Below are 16,610 nucleotides of genomic sequence, written 5' to 3' on the forward strand. Positions count from 1 at the left end.
CTCATTTTGAAATTATCAGACATGATTTAAAATTACTGCTATGATAAGGGCTCTAGAAACATTAGACAAGAAAGAATACATAAATCATTTTTTAGAAAAAGTAAACTCCAAGAGAATCACCGATTTAAAAAAGCCTGCACATTTTTTGTTAAAGAAGCATGACCTTTCTATGCATTCACTATAAGACTGAGGATGATGAGGAAAAAAACCAGTGACTTTAAAATTTATCAATATTTCTCAGGAGGTAGAATTCTAGTATGATGTGAAGTTGTTTTTGTTTGACTAGCCAGTAGTGCTCTGAGTTTGCTACTGTCTCTGAACTTGGGATTTACTCTTGGCAGGATCTAGAGGACCAGATGTGGTGCCTGACATTGAACCCTGGTCAGCTATATACAAAAAACACATTACCTGCTATACTATCTTTCTAGCTCATTAGTGTTTTTTTCCTTAAAATATGAAATATTTTACTGCACTTTCTTCATGCATGATACCTAATTTAAAAAGTGCTCTAGGGCCCGGAGAGATAGCACAGCGGCGTTTGCCTTGCAAGCAGCCGATCCAGGACCAAAGGTGGTTGGTTCGAATCCCGGTGTCCCATATGGTTCCCCGTGCCTGCCAGGAGCTATTTCTGAGCAGACAGCCAGGAGTAACCCCTGAGCACTGCGGGGTGTGGCCCAAAAACCAATAAATAAATAAATAAATAAATAAATAAATAAATAAATAAATAAATAAATAAAAAGTGCTCTAAATTATTGTTTATTGTTGACTTATATAAGCAAGGGACTTGTAATCTCTGGTAGCTTCTTTTTAAAACTACAGTTTGTAATTTATATATTTTATTCATTTATATTTGTTTAGGGTCTATACTTAGCAGTGCTCAGAGGTTACTCCTGACATGGATCAGGAGACCATATGGAATGCTTGGGTAGAGTGAGGGTTGGTGGTGGCATGTAGAGCAAGTACCATACTTGTTTTACTTTCTTTCTAGATTCTTCTGTTACTTAAAGCATTTTTTCCCACCCACTAACTTAAAGTATTTTAAAGTAAATGTATAGGGATACTTTCAGGTATTCTAAATATTTCTAGGATTGTGCTTTGATTCTTATAATTAATTTTGGAAATTTTGACCATTTTCTCAAGTATTGTTTTATGTTTTCTCTTTTTGTTTTATTTCATCCCCTAATGGTGTATGTGCCACTTTTGGGACTGTTTTATAGTATTTTTTTAGTTTAGTGTTTTTTGTTTTTATTATTATTATTATCTTTGTATTCCAATTTGAGAACTATCTAATGGTCAGTACTACTTAGGAAACATACATTTTTATAAGTTACTTTTGTCATAGATTATGAAAAAGAAGTGTTCAACGTTCTAAAAATTCTAAAAATGTGTTTAAAGATTTTTCTGAGTTTCTTATATAAAATACTACTCAACATAATGCATTTTAAAACATAAAATATAAAATAAAACATAAAATGCATGCCTTTTTTTGATTTCTATGAGGATCCTCCATATTTCTTCTCTAAACTCCTTATCTGAGAGGTTAAATAGGTATTTGCCCAAAAGGCACAAGAAAAAAGGCCACATTTTTTCAATCATCTCCACATCAGTGATCTGGGAGATGCAAATCAAAACACCTATGAGGTACCATCTCCTGCCACAGAGACTGACACACATCACAAAGAACAGTAACAATCAGTACTGGCAGGATTATGGAGAGAAAGGAACTCTCATTCACTGTTGGTGGGTGAAAATGCTGTCTTTTTCAGCCTTTATGGAAAACAATATGGATATTCCTCAAAACACTTGAAATTGAGCTCTCATATGATTCAGCTATATCACTCCTAGGGATATACCCTAGGGAAACAAAAACACAATACAAAAATGCCTTCTGCACAGCAATATTCATTGCAGTGCTATTAACAATAGTCAGAATTTGGAAACAACCCAGATGCTCAACAACAAATGAGTGGCCAAAGAAACTGTGGTACATGTACACATTGGAATACTATGCAGCTATTAGGAAAGATGAAGTAATGAAATTTACCTATACGTGGATGACAATGGAGACTATTACGTTGAGTGAAATAAGTCAGAGGGAGAGATACACACAGAATAGTCTCACTTATCTGTGAGATTTAAGGAAAAAAGGATTTAAGTATTTAAGAAATTTAAGAATTTAAAGAAAAGGATTTAAGAAAAAAATGCATGTTAATAATACCAAGTCAAAATAAATTAGGGCTGAATGGACTGGCCCACAATCTGAAGCTTACCACAAAAAGTGGTAAATTTAGTTAGATAAATAACTACACTAACAACTATCTTTACAATGGTAATGAGTGAGAGAAATTGAATGCCTGTCTCTAATACAGGCAAAGGGCGGGGGAGGAGGGAGATTGGGGCATTGGTGGTGGGAAGGTTGCACTGGTGAATGGGGTGGTGTTCTTTTTGATAACTGAAACCCAACCACAAACATGTTTGTAATCATTGGAGTTAAATAAAAATACTATTAAAAATAAATAAAAAATTGGGGCGGGCATGCTGGTGCTAGAAGTAAGGTGTCTGCCTTGCCAGCGCTAGACTAGGATGAACCACGGTTCGATTCCCTGGCGTCCCATATGGTCCCCAAGCCAGGAGCTACTACTGAGCGCATAGCCAGCAGTAACCCCTGAGCATCACCGGGTGTGGCCCAAAAACCAAAAATAAATAAATAAATAAATAAATAAATAAATAAATAAATAAATAAATAAATAAAATGAATTAAAAAACCCACATCAAATGGTTTTTTAATTTTGGACTTACATACTTTTTTCCATAATAGTTTCCTTAGATATTTTATGCTTAATAATTAAAATTCTCTTATACAGTTTGGCTTTTATTCATAAGAGACCAATCTTCCTCATATAGAAGAATGTTAAATATGATCTACAACTGGAGAGAGTGAAGTGGATATATATTTGCTTGTATCCTATCTTGGTTTTAAACTTTGACACCACCAGAAATTACTCTGAGCACAGAATCAGAAGTAAATCCTAAGTAATCAGGTATAACCCAAAAACACAACAACAAAATAAATTATGTAGAAGAAATATTTTTTGTTTATTTGTTTTTCTTTTGTTTTTGGGTCACACCCGGCGGTGTTCAGGGGTTACTCCTGGCTGTTTGCTCAGAAATAGCTCCTGGCAGGCACGGGGGACCATATGAGACACCAGGATTCGAACCAACCACCTTTTGGTCCTGGATCAGCTGCTTGCAAGGCAAACACCGCTGTGGTATCTCTCCGGGCCCAGAAGAAATATTTTAAGATTATACTTTTAATGTTCTAAAATTTGAGTTATAAATAAACAATTGGATCTTGTTTGAATAAAATCATATACTTATTACTGAGGGTCTTTAGAACTATAATTATATACTGTTAGTCGATAGACATGGTCAGTAATGAAATTTTAAAATGGGATTTTTAATTTTATTTTATTGGTGAGCAGGAATGCTGGCAGTTCTTAGAACTGTTACCAAACAATAAGTATAAAACATTTACTCAAACATTGTGCTTCTTTTGTGATGCAGAACATGTGTTTTAATATAAAAAAGTACTGCTTGCTAAATAATACAAGTGCTCTTTCTCAGGTGAGAATATTAGTTTCATCAGTGAAAGATTAGGCTTGTCACATTGAAATAAAAACATTCAATTGATAGAATCTTTTTTAAACTAAAAATATTGTTAATACTTGCTTTTTTAAATGATCCTTTTCTTTCAAAATATTTGTATCTGACACATTTCAGATGAAATGCCAAAAATTCAGAATTATGAAATGTCTTCAGTTAACAAATAGTCTCTGAAGAAAGAGAAAGCCATAATAAAGACTTCATAGTTACAAAAGAATACATAGAAAATGGATACATACAAATGTATATATGGTTTATCATTAAACCATTATCTTTCATATGAATTAAGAATACAAAAATGGTTTTATTTCCCCTCATTATTACCTCTTCAACTCTTCCTTGTGGTTGTTGGTCTTATGCTAATAACTGCTCTTATAGTGTTAAAAAATTTAATGAATCTAGAGTTTCTTTCACTGAAATATACCTCTGAAATTATACTAGAGAAATTAGGTAAAAGTTATGCATTATTAAAATTTGCCATTCCATAATCATAATTTAGATTATGGAATGTAAATTAAAATCTCCCTCATCATTCCTTCCCATTCCTCCTTCCTTCCTTCCTTCCTTCCTTCCTTCCTTCCTTCCTTCCTTCCTTCCTTCCTTCCTTCCTTCCTTCCTTCCTTCCTTCCTTCCTTCCGCTCACAAAATTATGATTAAAATCACACATTCATTGTTATTGTTATCACATTGCATAAATAATGTTTAATAGTAAAAAAAAAAGCCAAGTAGAGGAAAAATGTAAAGGAATGCTATTATCTGTGTGAATATCTTTTGTGGGAATGGGCCCAAACAGTGGTCAGGGAGTTAAGTGCCCACTACCAGCAATATTCTGCTAACCCACAATGATGGTTCAGTGCTTGAACTCAGCTGTGGGCCTTCATATTCATCCAAACTAGGGTCACAAATTGCAGTTATATATGGGGAATAGCATTTCCAGGAATATGTCTGATATGACCAGCTGACTCATGAGGTGCCAGGGGTTAAATTTTAGTGTCTTGAGACTTATTTATTTCCTAAGTTTAGCTAACATGAATTTTTTAATCAATAGATTTGCATTTTTATTTTCTCACCTTCTTACACATTTATATAGAAAATAAGAACTACTTTTGAGATGAAAATATTAAAGAAAACATTACTATATTTTTTGAAGATGCATTTGCACACTTTTAAAATAATTTAAACAAATTAATGTGAGATAATTCAGGAGATCAACAAAAATATTTATCATATATAAACAATAAAAATACTTTAAAAGTTTCTATATTATAGTATCATAAATGTTCATTCTATATTGTATATTATTTTGACTGCCTTGACTAGTTGCTTTATTATATTGATACCAATGACTGTGACTCATATAGAAAAATCAAGACTTTCTTTTTTAACTAGAAGCAGAAGAAAATTAAAATTATTTATAATACAAAACCAAAAGGCACAACTGCATCTATCTCATTAGCACAAATGAGAAAATTCAGAGACCACAGGCAACCTAGGACTTTATTAAAATTTTACTTGTTCCAAGATTTCTTAGAACCAAAATTGTTCAACTGCACAGTTTATAAAACCCAAACTTTAATTAAATGTGTCCAAATTAAATTAGGTGTGTACACTCCATTTTAACTCTTGAGGCATCTTTTAAATTGGAAATATAGAACATGATGGTAGTTCTTAAAAGATCAATAAAAGACTATATTAACAAAAGTTAAATAGCTATTTTTCTGTATGTAATTAAGAAGCATTTTAATGAGTTTTTTACCTTTCTCTACTTTAATATATTTAGTCTAATTTGTCTTTTCTTATATAAAATAACAACCACTGATGGGGTAGAAATTAATACAGTTAGTAGGGCACTTGCTTTGAATGTGTTCGACCTGGATTTAATCTCATATCTATCCCATATAGACTTTAGAGAACACTAGCAGGGATTCTTGAGTACAATGTCTAACAAAATCTGAGTATCACTGGCCTAAACAAAAAGAAACATACAACAAAATAAACCAGTGAAAAATCTATCCAATGAGTTTATGATAGAACAATACAAATAACATAAAAGATGTATGTTTTTAAGATTTTAAGCTAAACTTTTAAAGAAGTCTACTCATCTTGTTTTGAAATACAATTGCATCATACCCAGTATTCCAGGGGTTATTTCTGGCTCTGCATACAAAAATCTACCCTGGTGGGATCCTGGAACAGTTAGAGTGCTAGGGGTTGAAACTGGGTCAGCTGCTTGCAAAACAAGTAACTTAACTTATGTACTAACTCTCCAGTCCCTTATTTAATATTTTGTATTTGGGGCCACATCTGACATTGGTGCTTAGTACTTACTCCCATCTCTGCACTCAGGGATCACTCTTGGTAGACTTGGGGGTATTGAAGATTGAACCTTGGTCAGCTGCATGCAAGGAAAGAACCTGTATTCTGTATTCAGTGAATATTGTAACCTGTTTTCACTATTTTTCTGAGTTAACTTTTTGGGGGGTCACACCTGGCAATGCTCAGGTGTTACTCTTGGCTGTAGACTCAGAAAACTCTTCTGGCAGGCTTGGGGGACCATATGCTATGCTGGGGATCTATCCCAGGACTGCCACAAGCAAGGCAAACAACCTACCACTGTGCTATCACTCCAGCTCCATCTCTGGGTTAAGTTTTAAAGCTCTATTGTCCACAGTAAATTTTACACTGGAAATTTGTTTATAACTAGCACAAACACTCCTGAATCTAGAATGGTACTTCACTGATTCAGTGAATATACTCCAAGTAGTTTTGCTAGGTGATGCTTTCAAGACAATAACAGAGAAAGTATTTCAGAATAATATTAGATTATGGCATATTAAAATTCCTTTGCTTTTATTAAGTATAGTATTTATTAAGAAAATTTATTTTAAAGCTTTATAGGATACTTTCAGCTATTTTCCAAACAATTCTGAGGTGCCGTAAAGAGTTGAGTCCTCAAACTTGTATAATAAGGAAAAAAACCCTGACAATAGTACTTGCTTTATGTAAGAAATAACTATGTTTCTTTTCAAATTCTTAGCTACTTGAATTTCTTAATGCTGTTCTTTCTACCTAGGACTCGATGTAATTAATCATGTCCCTTTGGGGACAAGAGATGCTTTGCTTCTATTTCTTTTTTATCCAGCAACAAACCAACCTATATTTAATAGGAAGTGAGGGAAAGAATATTTAAAACCTGAACCATTGTCTGACCATTATTTTATGTTAAGGGTAGTGTGCTCCAATTCTTTAAATATTGGTAGTCATAATTCTGACATTCTATATTATAATAAAAAAAGATATTTCATTTATATTTTGTAAGAACTGGGACTTCACTATGAAAATAATACTTCACTATGAAAAGGAGTCACTTCCCACAATCTCATTTACTATGTGGTTAGTAAAAACAAATTAGAAAGCAAGGTGTGCTTTTTCCTTTAGTTGTTTCCCCAAATTATGCTTAGTTTGAAAGGAATACGAGTAGTCTAATAAAAATATGAGTATTTTTTTTGTTTTTGGTAAAACTGCTTATTCAATGAGTTAAGTGAAGCCCTCCAAAGGATCAACTATGAAGTCTATTATTAACCTATTTTGATTTTCTATATATTACAAATGAGTAAGGTCATATGGTATTTGTCCTTCCTTCTCCCACTGACCTATTTTACAGAACATGATATCTTCCAATTCCTTCCATATATCAATATTGTGCAATTTTCATCTTTTATTATAGCTGTTTATTACTCTCATATGCAATATATACTATAAATGTCTAATGAGATTTATTAGAAGTTTGTCAGATAAAATGGTGCCTGTGGGACCTTAGGGATTGTATGGTACATAGTGAGTTTGGTTTCTATGCCACTGACCCAGATTAAATCCCTGGCACAGCTTTAAATCCTGAGTACAGCCAGGAGTGATCTTTAAGTTCAGAACCAAAAATAAGCCCTGTGTACCTCTTGGTGTAGCCCTAATATAAAAATAAGTAAATTAATTAAATAAATCATAAAGTCCTTTAAAATAATGCCCGTGATTTTGACTTGTGTATATCTAGATTATAATAGGGGAATTGTGGAATCCAGTGCCCTGTGGCTGACATAGTACCATAACCAGTTGATCTGGATTTTGGCCCTAGGATCACATTGTTTATGCCTGACAACTGATTTGACAGCATAGTACAATCTTGTGCAGTGTCCGGAGACAAATTTTTGTAGCCCCAATGATAGCTATTCAGTATGATGATCTTAACAGCTATAGAGATAAAGAGTTTTGTATTTTCCACTTCCGGTTAGGAGTTTGCTGCTCTGACTCACTTATGGGGTTTAGGTGCAACTTTGGTATGTGTGCTCCCTGCTGTGACATGTGAAATTGAAGCTTTCCATTTCATAAGTGGTCACTCCTTACTATATTCAGGGAATATCTACACAAGGTTTAAAAAGTAAACCTCCACTGCCCAGTTTCTTTCTAACACAATACATGAAGGCACATTCTGAACCTCTCTAGACCTTTTGTACTTTGGGTCCTCTTTAGGTTGGATATTCAGTCTTTTACACCCATGTTGGGAATCTTCCTTTAATTCTGTATGGTGCGGCTACATCGTTCTGTTAAGTTCCACAGCTGTGAATTTGTGTAAGGTGAGGTCCCAAATTCCACACTGCCATCGTAGAGCTGAGACTACAACTGTATTCTGTAAGTCTCATCCCAGGAATGGTTGTTTCCAGGAGTAGCTCTGTTCATTGTGTTGAATTTAACAATACCTTGGTATAGTTTTCACTGGTCAACAAAACCTGAGCATGGGGGCTGGGCGGTGGCGCTGAAGGTAAGGTGCCTGCCTTGCCTGCACTAGCCTTGGACGGACCGCAGTTCGATCCCCCGGTGTCCCATATGGTCCCCCAAACCAGGAGCAACTTCTGAGCACATAGCCAGGAGTAACCCCTGAGCGTTACCGGGTGTGGCCCAAAAACCCAAAAAAAAAAAAAAAACAAAAAAAAAAAACCTGAGCATGGTTTTCACTGTCAGTGAATGCCAGTATAAATGTAAAGTTGTTTTTATTTCTTTTTGGTTTGTGGGCAACATGCAGCAGCATTCAGGGCTTACTCCTCCTGGCTCTGATCTTAGAAATCATTCCTGGCAGGCTTGGGGAGACTAAATGGGATGCTGGGATCAATCCTTGGACAGCCACGTGCAAGGCAAAAGCCCTACCCATCGTGCTATCGCTCCAGTCCATAAATCTAAAGTTGATAAAAATCTTTATGTATAATATTTAGAAACCATAAGTTGGTGTTTTATATCCAGTAATAGACTGCTGTTACTAATTTTTTCTTTCAGACTCTGCTTCTTCCCTCATGCTACCCAGAGGAAATTCTCCTTAGCAAAGATTTTAATTTATGTGAGATGATATCTGTAATTGCCACTAATATTATTTTCTCAGTGAGATCACACATGGGATGCTGCATTTACTTTTGTTTCTATGTATTCTTTGTATTGGTGCAATGCACAGAAATGCTCACTGAAAGATTTCATTTTCATCATCTTGATCCAATCTCTATAATCAGATATTTAATAGCAGAGAAAGCAGACACATTTTTGTACGATTTTCCTCAGGCTTCAGGAACAAGATGACTTTAAAAAATGAAAATATATTTTCACATTGTGTAGAGGATAGAACTGTTACAAAGTCTATGATTTGGGGGGGGGGGCTGGCCACACCCGGTGATGCTCAGGGGTCGCTCCTGGCCATGAACTCAGAAATCGCTCCTGGCTTGGGAGACCATATGGAACGCCGGGGGATAGAGCCTAGGCATATCCTAGGTCAGCCTTGTGCAAGGCAAATGCTCTACTGCTGCGCCACCGCTTCAGGCCCTTAATTTTTTTTGGGGGGGGGGGTCAAACTACTTATATTCTTATACAAAGCTTTTCACATATAAGCTAGTTTTTATGGAGAGTGAAAACAAGGTGGAGTACTGAAATATAAATTCACCATCTTCCAACGTAATATTACTGAGTTTTTAAAAATCATTGACTTTTACTCAAGAAAAAACATATATTTTTTAAAATAAACAACTCAGATAATTCTGACTTATAGACAATCAAGGAAACTAAAATTGGAAATTCAGGATTAATAGTGAATCATTATTAGGCAAAAATAGCATTTCAGGACTCTCTGACCTTGTATGTCTCTTCTGTTTTGCAAAAATAGATTTCCAAGAAGCATAATGTATATATTAAATTAGTATATTCAATAAAATATTTTAAGTTTCAACTTACAGGGTAAAATAAAACACTACTATTTCTATGTGACGCAAATATTGTGGCAAGTGAGGTTAGCCTTTTGAATGATTTATTCCATATAGCCATTACTCACATTTGTCTCTAAATCAGGTCAATGTAACATATAGTTTGATAACGAAGTCCAGAAATCAAAGCTTCCTTTTTAGGAAAATTAAGAATCGAGTAATTTCTACTAAAAATTTAGATTGATGGCTGATCATTGTTAGCAAAATAAGTGCATTTAAAATGAATATGTTTTTAATTATATTGCATATATAAATGGTATTATGTATATTTAATAATAATTATTTTAATATTTACAAATAAAAACAATAAATAAACTGAAAACATGAGGTTTATGATAGAGATAGAAAAGGGATTTCAGAAAGCAGACAGTTTATATTTTCAATTAGCAAGTTACTATTTCACCCTGAATGAGTGAAGACCTTTAAAGAGATCTGAGATACAATGGTCATTATCCAAAAACAAACAACATTCTAGTGAGAGTAATCTGTCTTTCTATTTCTCAGCTTAATTTAGTCTGACAAGTCTTGTTTTACATACTTTTAAAATCAATTTAAAAGTTAACATAGTTTAGGGACCAGACCGGTGGCACAAGTGGTAGGGCATCTGCCTTGCATGCACTAACCTAGGATGGACCTCGGTTCAATCCTCTGACATCCATATGGTCCCCCAACCCTGGAACGATTTCTGAGCACATAGCCAGAAGTAACACCTGAAAATCACCTGCCCTGGCCCAAAAACCAAAACCAAAGAAACAAACCCCCCAAAAAAACAATCTTAAGACCTTAAGGTAGTTTAAAGATAACACTTTGTCATATTTTTTTCTCAGAGGAAACCTTATAGGTATAAAAATTAGTATTTTTCTATAATTCCTTAAATATAGATAAGTGTCAGATCAGCCATATTTAAGTTCCATTTATTATACCAAGGAGAGTGGGGGAGAAATAAAAATATTATGGTGTGGGTAGGCACAAAGAATCTTCTGAGTGAATTGAGAAATCAATTATCAACTGTTTTGAACATATTATTATACAACTTTTATATTCTTGTAAATTTATCCTACAAAACTATTTTTAGTTTTTGTGCATATGTTTGTGTATACTGTCAATTTACATTTATTTATCAATTAAGCTACTAGCATAATATTAATGCATTCATTATTTAATATATGTGCTAAGAATTTTTAGGACCTGTGTATGTTAAAGAGTTTTCTGGGGACCATCTCGTAGTGCAAGCTGGGTATGGTATCTCATGTGACTGAGCCCCCGGCTGGGCCTAGGCAAATTCTCTAAACAGATTCATGAGGTAAATAGAATCCCCAAACAAAATGAACTAATATAAAATAACTTTCATTTATAAAGTTGTAAATATTTTACTTACATTTACCTTGAATAATTACTAAATGACAGAAAAATTTTATTTAAGAAGACAACTCAAGGCCAGAGAAGTGGCACAAGCAGTTGGGCATTTGCCTTGCACACACTAACCTAGGACGGACTGGTTCAGGGGTCCTCAAACTTTTTAAACAGGGGCCAGTTCACTGTCCCTCAGACCATTGGAGGGTCTGACTATAGTAAAAACAGAACTTATGAACGAATTCTTATGCACACTGCATATATCTTATTTTGCAATGAAGAAACAAAACAGATACAAATACAATATGTGGCTCGTGGGCCATAGTTTGAGGACCACTGGTAGATCCTCAGGCATCCTATATGGTCCTCCAAGCAAGGAGCGATTTCTGAATACAAAGCCAGGAGTAACACCTGAGGGTCGCTAAGTGTGGCCTTAAAAATGAAAAAAAAAAAAAAAGACAACTAAAGAGTTTGCTAATAGTCTGTAGTAATCAAGGTAAGGAGTTACCTCTACTTGAAAGTAGCCAAAATAGAACAAGATAAAAAATCAGAGCAAAAACCAAAGTCAACCACAATTCATAATGAAATCCACTCATCCAAAATGTGTTTGTTTTTCTATCATGTATTTACCCCTGAATTTGAATTTTCTGGAAGTTATGGCCACATGGGAATTACAAACTGTACATTATTTGATACATTTTATCAGTCTAAATTTTAGTTAGGTACTATCATGTTATATTTAGATTATGATTTTGCTTATAAAAATGTAGTTCAAGAATGCATTCTTCTTAGCTTAAAACATATAATTAAAAATAAAAAACAGAAAATGCATACGATTTATTTTCTTCAGAAACACTAAAAAATGAAAACAAGATTTTTCACATTTCTATTTTACAGAATGTAATAGAAGTGATGAGTTAAATGATCAAATATTTGAAGAAATCATTTTATAATGAGTTAAATATAATATAACATGAGTTTGGGCTAGCACAGCAGTATAAGCTTATTCTGTACATTGTTAAAAATAAATTTAATTTTTTTTGTTTGTTTGTTTTTTTGGGCTCTCCCATTGGTGTTCAGGGTTACTTCTTGCTCCTCACCTAGGACTCATGCCAGCAGGGCCCCTATGTTAGGAATTGAATCTGGATTAGTCATGAGCAGGGGAACTGCCATATCCACTGCATGACCTAAAAGTATATTTTTTAAACACTGCATTAAATATCTTAAAAATTCTAATATGCCATTTTGAGTTCTTTCTTATATACATAAATGTTTTCTAACAATCTACAAAATAAGGAAGGTTAAAGTTAAGTTATGCCTAAATTTTATATTTGATCAATAAATAATTGCTAACCCTTTAAAGCAACTGGATATAGATTTTATTTAAATATGCTATTTGAGGGCCTGAGCGATGGCATAGCAATAAGGTCTTTGTCTTGCACTCGGCTGACCTAGGATTGACAGCAATTCAATCCCCAGTGTCCCATATGGTCCCCACAGCCAGGAGCAAATTCTGAGAGCATAGCCAGGAGTAAGCCCTGGGTATCACTGGGTGTGGCCCCCCAAAAAATATGATATTTGAATTAATAACATATGTAGTGCTTAGTAAATATATATTTACTATGTAATTATTTTGCTTTATTTTAAATGATTTTGTATGTCAACTAAAAAATTCCCAAAGTCCTAATGTGATTATATTTTGGTGAAAGCAAAATATAACTATAAATTTAAAGACTACTTTTAGAAACTACTGAATAGAATCTCTAATGTCTATTAACAATTAGGTATCTTTAATTTTGAACATTGCAATACCAAAAGTTCTGAAAATTTCTTAATTCAACTGCCTAAAGCAATATGTACTAAATATATATAGAAGACATAAACATGGCAATGGGCAGGGTTGTATAATCCAAAACAAGATTATAAAATTTTGTGTAATCTCATAGAATTACAAGTCTGTAGGAAAATTTAAAGTACTCCTTTGTGTTTCTCCTAATTCCCTTTATTCTTACACTACTATCACATTAATAGAAAGTTAGATAAAATATATTTAAAGATATATAGGAGGTTTTTTTTAACACATCATATAATTCTAGTCATGCATTATCCAATAATTTCCCATCACCAAAGTCCCTAGTTTACTTCCAACCCTCCCTTATGCCTGCTCTATTGCTCTAGGGAAGCCTCATTGCTTCTCTCTCTCTCTCTCTCTCTCTCTCTCTCTCTCTCTCTCTCTCTCTCTCTCTCTCTCTCTCTCTTACTCATCGTTTGTCTTGTTTTTTTTTTGTCCCCCAATTTACAATACAGACCAGGCAAAGGGCCTGGGTTGAGGTGTATATGGGGTGCATTTATTGTACCTCCCCTTTCTATACAGTCAGTATAAAGAACACAGCCTATGGTAAGAATTGGCCTATTTTTCTTGTTTTGTTTTGTTTTGTTTTGGGGCCACACCCAGTGACACCCAGGGCTTACTCCTGACTATGCGCTCAGAAATCGTTCCTGACTAGGTTGACCATATGGGATGCGCCAGAGGATCTAACCGTGGTCCCTCCTAGGCTAATGTCACTACTCCGGCTCCCCTTTTCTTTTTTAAACACTGGTTTGCAATGTCGTTACTGACAGGTAAAACACACAGCACTTTATCTACTTTCCGCACCCATTTCTTGTCCAGAGTAATCATTTCCAGCTATTATTGTCATAGTGATCTTTTCTCTGCCAAAACTGCATATCTTTCACTATTTGTGGCAAGCTTTCTTACTTGGACCAGTACTCAAGACCTAACTTCTATCATGTCTTTGGATATTATTTATTAACATATTACAAATGAGTGAGATCATTCTATATCTATCCCCTTACCTGAGTCATTTCACTCAGATAATACATTTCATAGCCATTCAGATATAAGAAAATTTCATGACTTAAATATTTTTAACAGCTGGATAAGAATGCATTGTGTCATTGTACTTTAGTGTCTTTATCTACTGATTTGTTCTTTGACACTGGGTTATTTCCAGATATTAGCTCTTGTGATTAATGTTACATTGAATAGAAGAGGAGAGTAGGTGTCTTTTCTGCATTGTGATTTTTGGATCCCCAAGGTATATTCTCAGAAGCAGTAGAGCTCAATTTCTAGTTTTGTCAGCATGTTGTTTGCCAAAAAAGTTGGACCAGACTACATTTCCACCAGCTGTGAATCAAAGACCCATTCTGTCCACATCTGTGACAGAACTGACTGTACTTGTTCTTCTTGATGTGTGTCAATCTCTGTGGTGGAGTTTAGTTCTTGATTCACATGTACCCAATGATTAATTAAGCAGAGAATTTTTTCATTTGAATTTTGACCATCTGTATTCTTCTTAGAGGAAATATATGTTCATTCTTCCCGTTTTTGTATGGGGTTAGAATTATTTCTTGTTATGTTCAATCAGTTCCTTGTATATCTTATATAATCTTCCCTTATCTCATGTGTTTTGGATGAATACTTTTTCCATTCCATGTGTAGCCTTTGTATCCTAGTGACTATTTCTTTTGAGGTACAGAAGCTTCTGAGTTTCATAAAGTCCCATTTGTTTATCTTTGCTTCCACTTGGTTGGGTTTAGATTTTTTTTTCTTGTTAAGCTCTACTAGTAACATACATATATTCAATTTTAGCCCTTATCAGAGGGACATTGGATTAATAGTTTCTCCCAGTTCATGGTCACCATTTATTTTGAGGTGCAGAAGCTTAAAAGTATCTTGTAGTCACATTTGTAAATTTTTGCTTCTACTTCTATGGCCAGTATTTTTTCATCTTTTAAGATGCCTTTAGCTTCAGTGTCAAGGAATGTTTTTTAACTTTTTTCTCTGTGTACCTATGTTTTCAGACCTGCTATCAAAGTCTCTTTTCCTTTTTTATTTGACTTTTGTGAATGACATTAAAGAGAGTCTTAAGTTCAGTTAAGATCAGTTTTACCAACAGCATTTGAAGAGGCTCTCCTTGCTTCACTTTGTATTTCTTGCCCCTGTATAAAAGATAAATTGAACATATACCTAAAGATCAGTCTCAAAATATTCAAATGTATTCATTGATTTGAGTGTCTGTTCTTATCCTAATAAAATGCTGTTTTTATAACTGCTGATTTATAGTCCATTTTTAAGTTGGGGAAATTGATTTAATGCCATCTTCATTTTCTCAAGGATTCCTTTAGCTATTCATAAAGGTTTATTTCTCCTTATAAATTTCAGAAATTTTTTATCTATTTATTTAAAAAATGCCATGGTTATCCTGATAGGAATTGTGTTAAAACTATGCCATTTTTAGGTATATATTCCCATTTTAAATATATTAATTTCCCCAATTCATAAGCAGAGGTTGTGTTTCCATTTCCTTGTGTTCTCTATTATTTCTTGAAGTAGTGTTCTATAAATTATGTATGTCTTTCACATCTTTCTTTTCTTTTTTTACTTTTTTGGGCCATACCCAGTGATGCTCAGGGGTTACTCCTGGCTATGAGCTCAGAAATTGCTCCTGGCTTGGGGGAACCATGATCTGTCCTAGGCTAGTTAGGTCAAGGCAAACGCCCTACCGCGCCACTGCTCCAGCCCCATCTTTTACATCTTTAATTAAGTTGATTCCAAGATACTTTATTTTCTGAAGCACAATTGTGAATGGGACTTTTTAAAAAAAATTTTTCTTTTCTTCCATGACTTGTATATAGAAAAGCCATGAATTTTGTGTATTTTGTAGCTTGTCAATTTACTATATGAATCTATTTCTAGAAGTTTCATCGTAGTCTTTTTTATTTTCTAAATATAGAATCATGTCATTCACAAATAGTGAGAGCTTTGTTTCTTTCCTATATGGATGACTATAATTTATTTTTCTTGCCTAATTGTTATGCCAATTAGTACTTATTGTACTAAATTTAAAAGTGGTGAAAGTAAGAAGATGTATCTTGTGCCAGATATTAGAAAAATGTATTTTAGTTTTTCCTCATTGAATATGTTTGTCATGGGCTAGGATAAAGACATTAGCTATATTGAGGAAAGTTCCTTTAATTTACATCTTGTTGAGGGTTTTTTATCATGAATGTTGCTATATCTTGGAAAATGCTTTCTCTGCATCTATTACTATGATCAGATGATTTATATTTGTTCTTTTATTGGTATACAGTATTATATTGATTAATTTCCTTTGTTAAACCATCTTTGCACCTTTGGTATGAATTCTACTTGCTAATACTATATGATCTTTATGATAAATTGTTGAACCTATTTGCTGTTATTTTGTTGAGGATCTTAACATCTGTGTTCATTGAGGACAT

At 34.0% G+C, this 16,610-nt stretch overlaps 1 protein-coding gene and 1 non-coding gene across 3 annotated transcripts in view; one reads left to right on the forward strand and one right to left on the reverse strand.

Annotated features, from left to right (window-relative positions):
* The window catches only part of FUT9 (fucosyltransferase 9), a 162,721-nt gene that overhangs the window by 113,906 nt on the left and 32,205 nt on the right, over positions 1-16,610 (forward strand). The window lies entirely within an intron of this gene.
* On the reverse strand, positions 13,589-13,717 carry LOC126007934 (small nucleolar RNA SNORA51). The gene has a single exon (XR_007495403.1). It is a non-coding gene; the product is annotated as a small nucleolar RNA SNORA51 (small nucleolar RNA).

The sequence above is a fragment of the Suncus etruscus genome, chromosome 4, assembly GCF_024139225.1.
Source record: "Suncus etruscus isolate mSunEtr1 chromosome 4, mSunEtr1.pri.cur, whole genome shotgun sequence".
NCBI classification, from domain to species: domain Eukaryota; kingdom Metazoa; phylum Chordata; class Mammalia; order Eulipotyphla; family Soricidae; genus Suncus; species Suncus etruscus.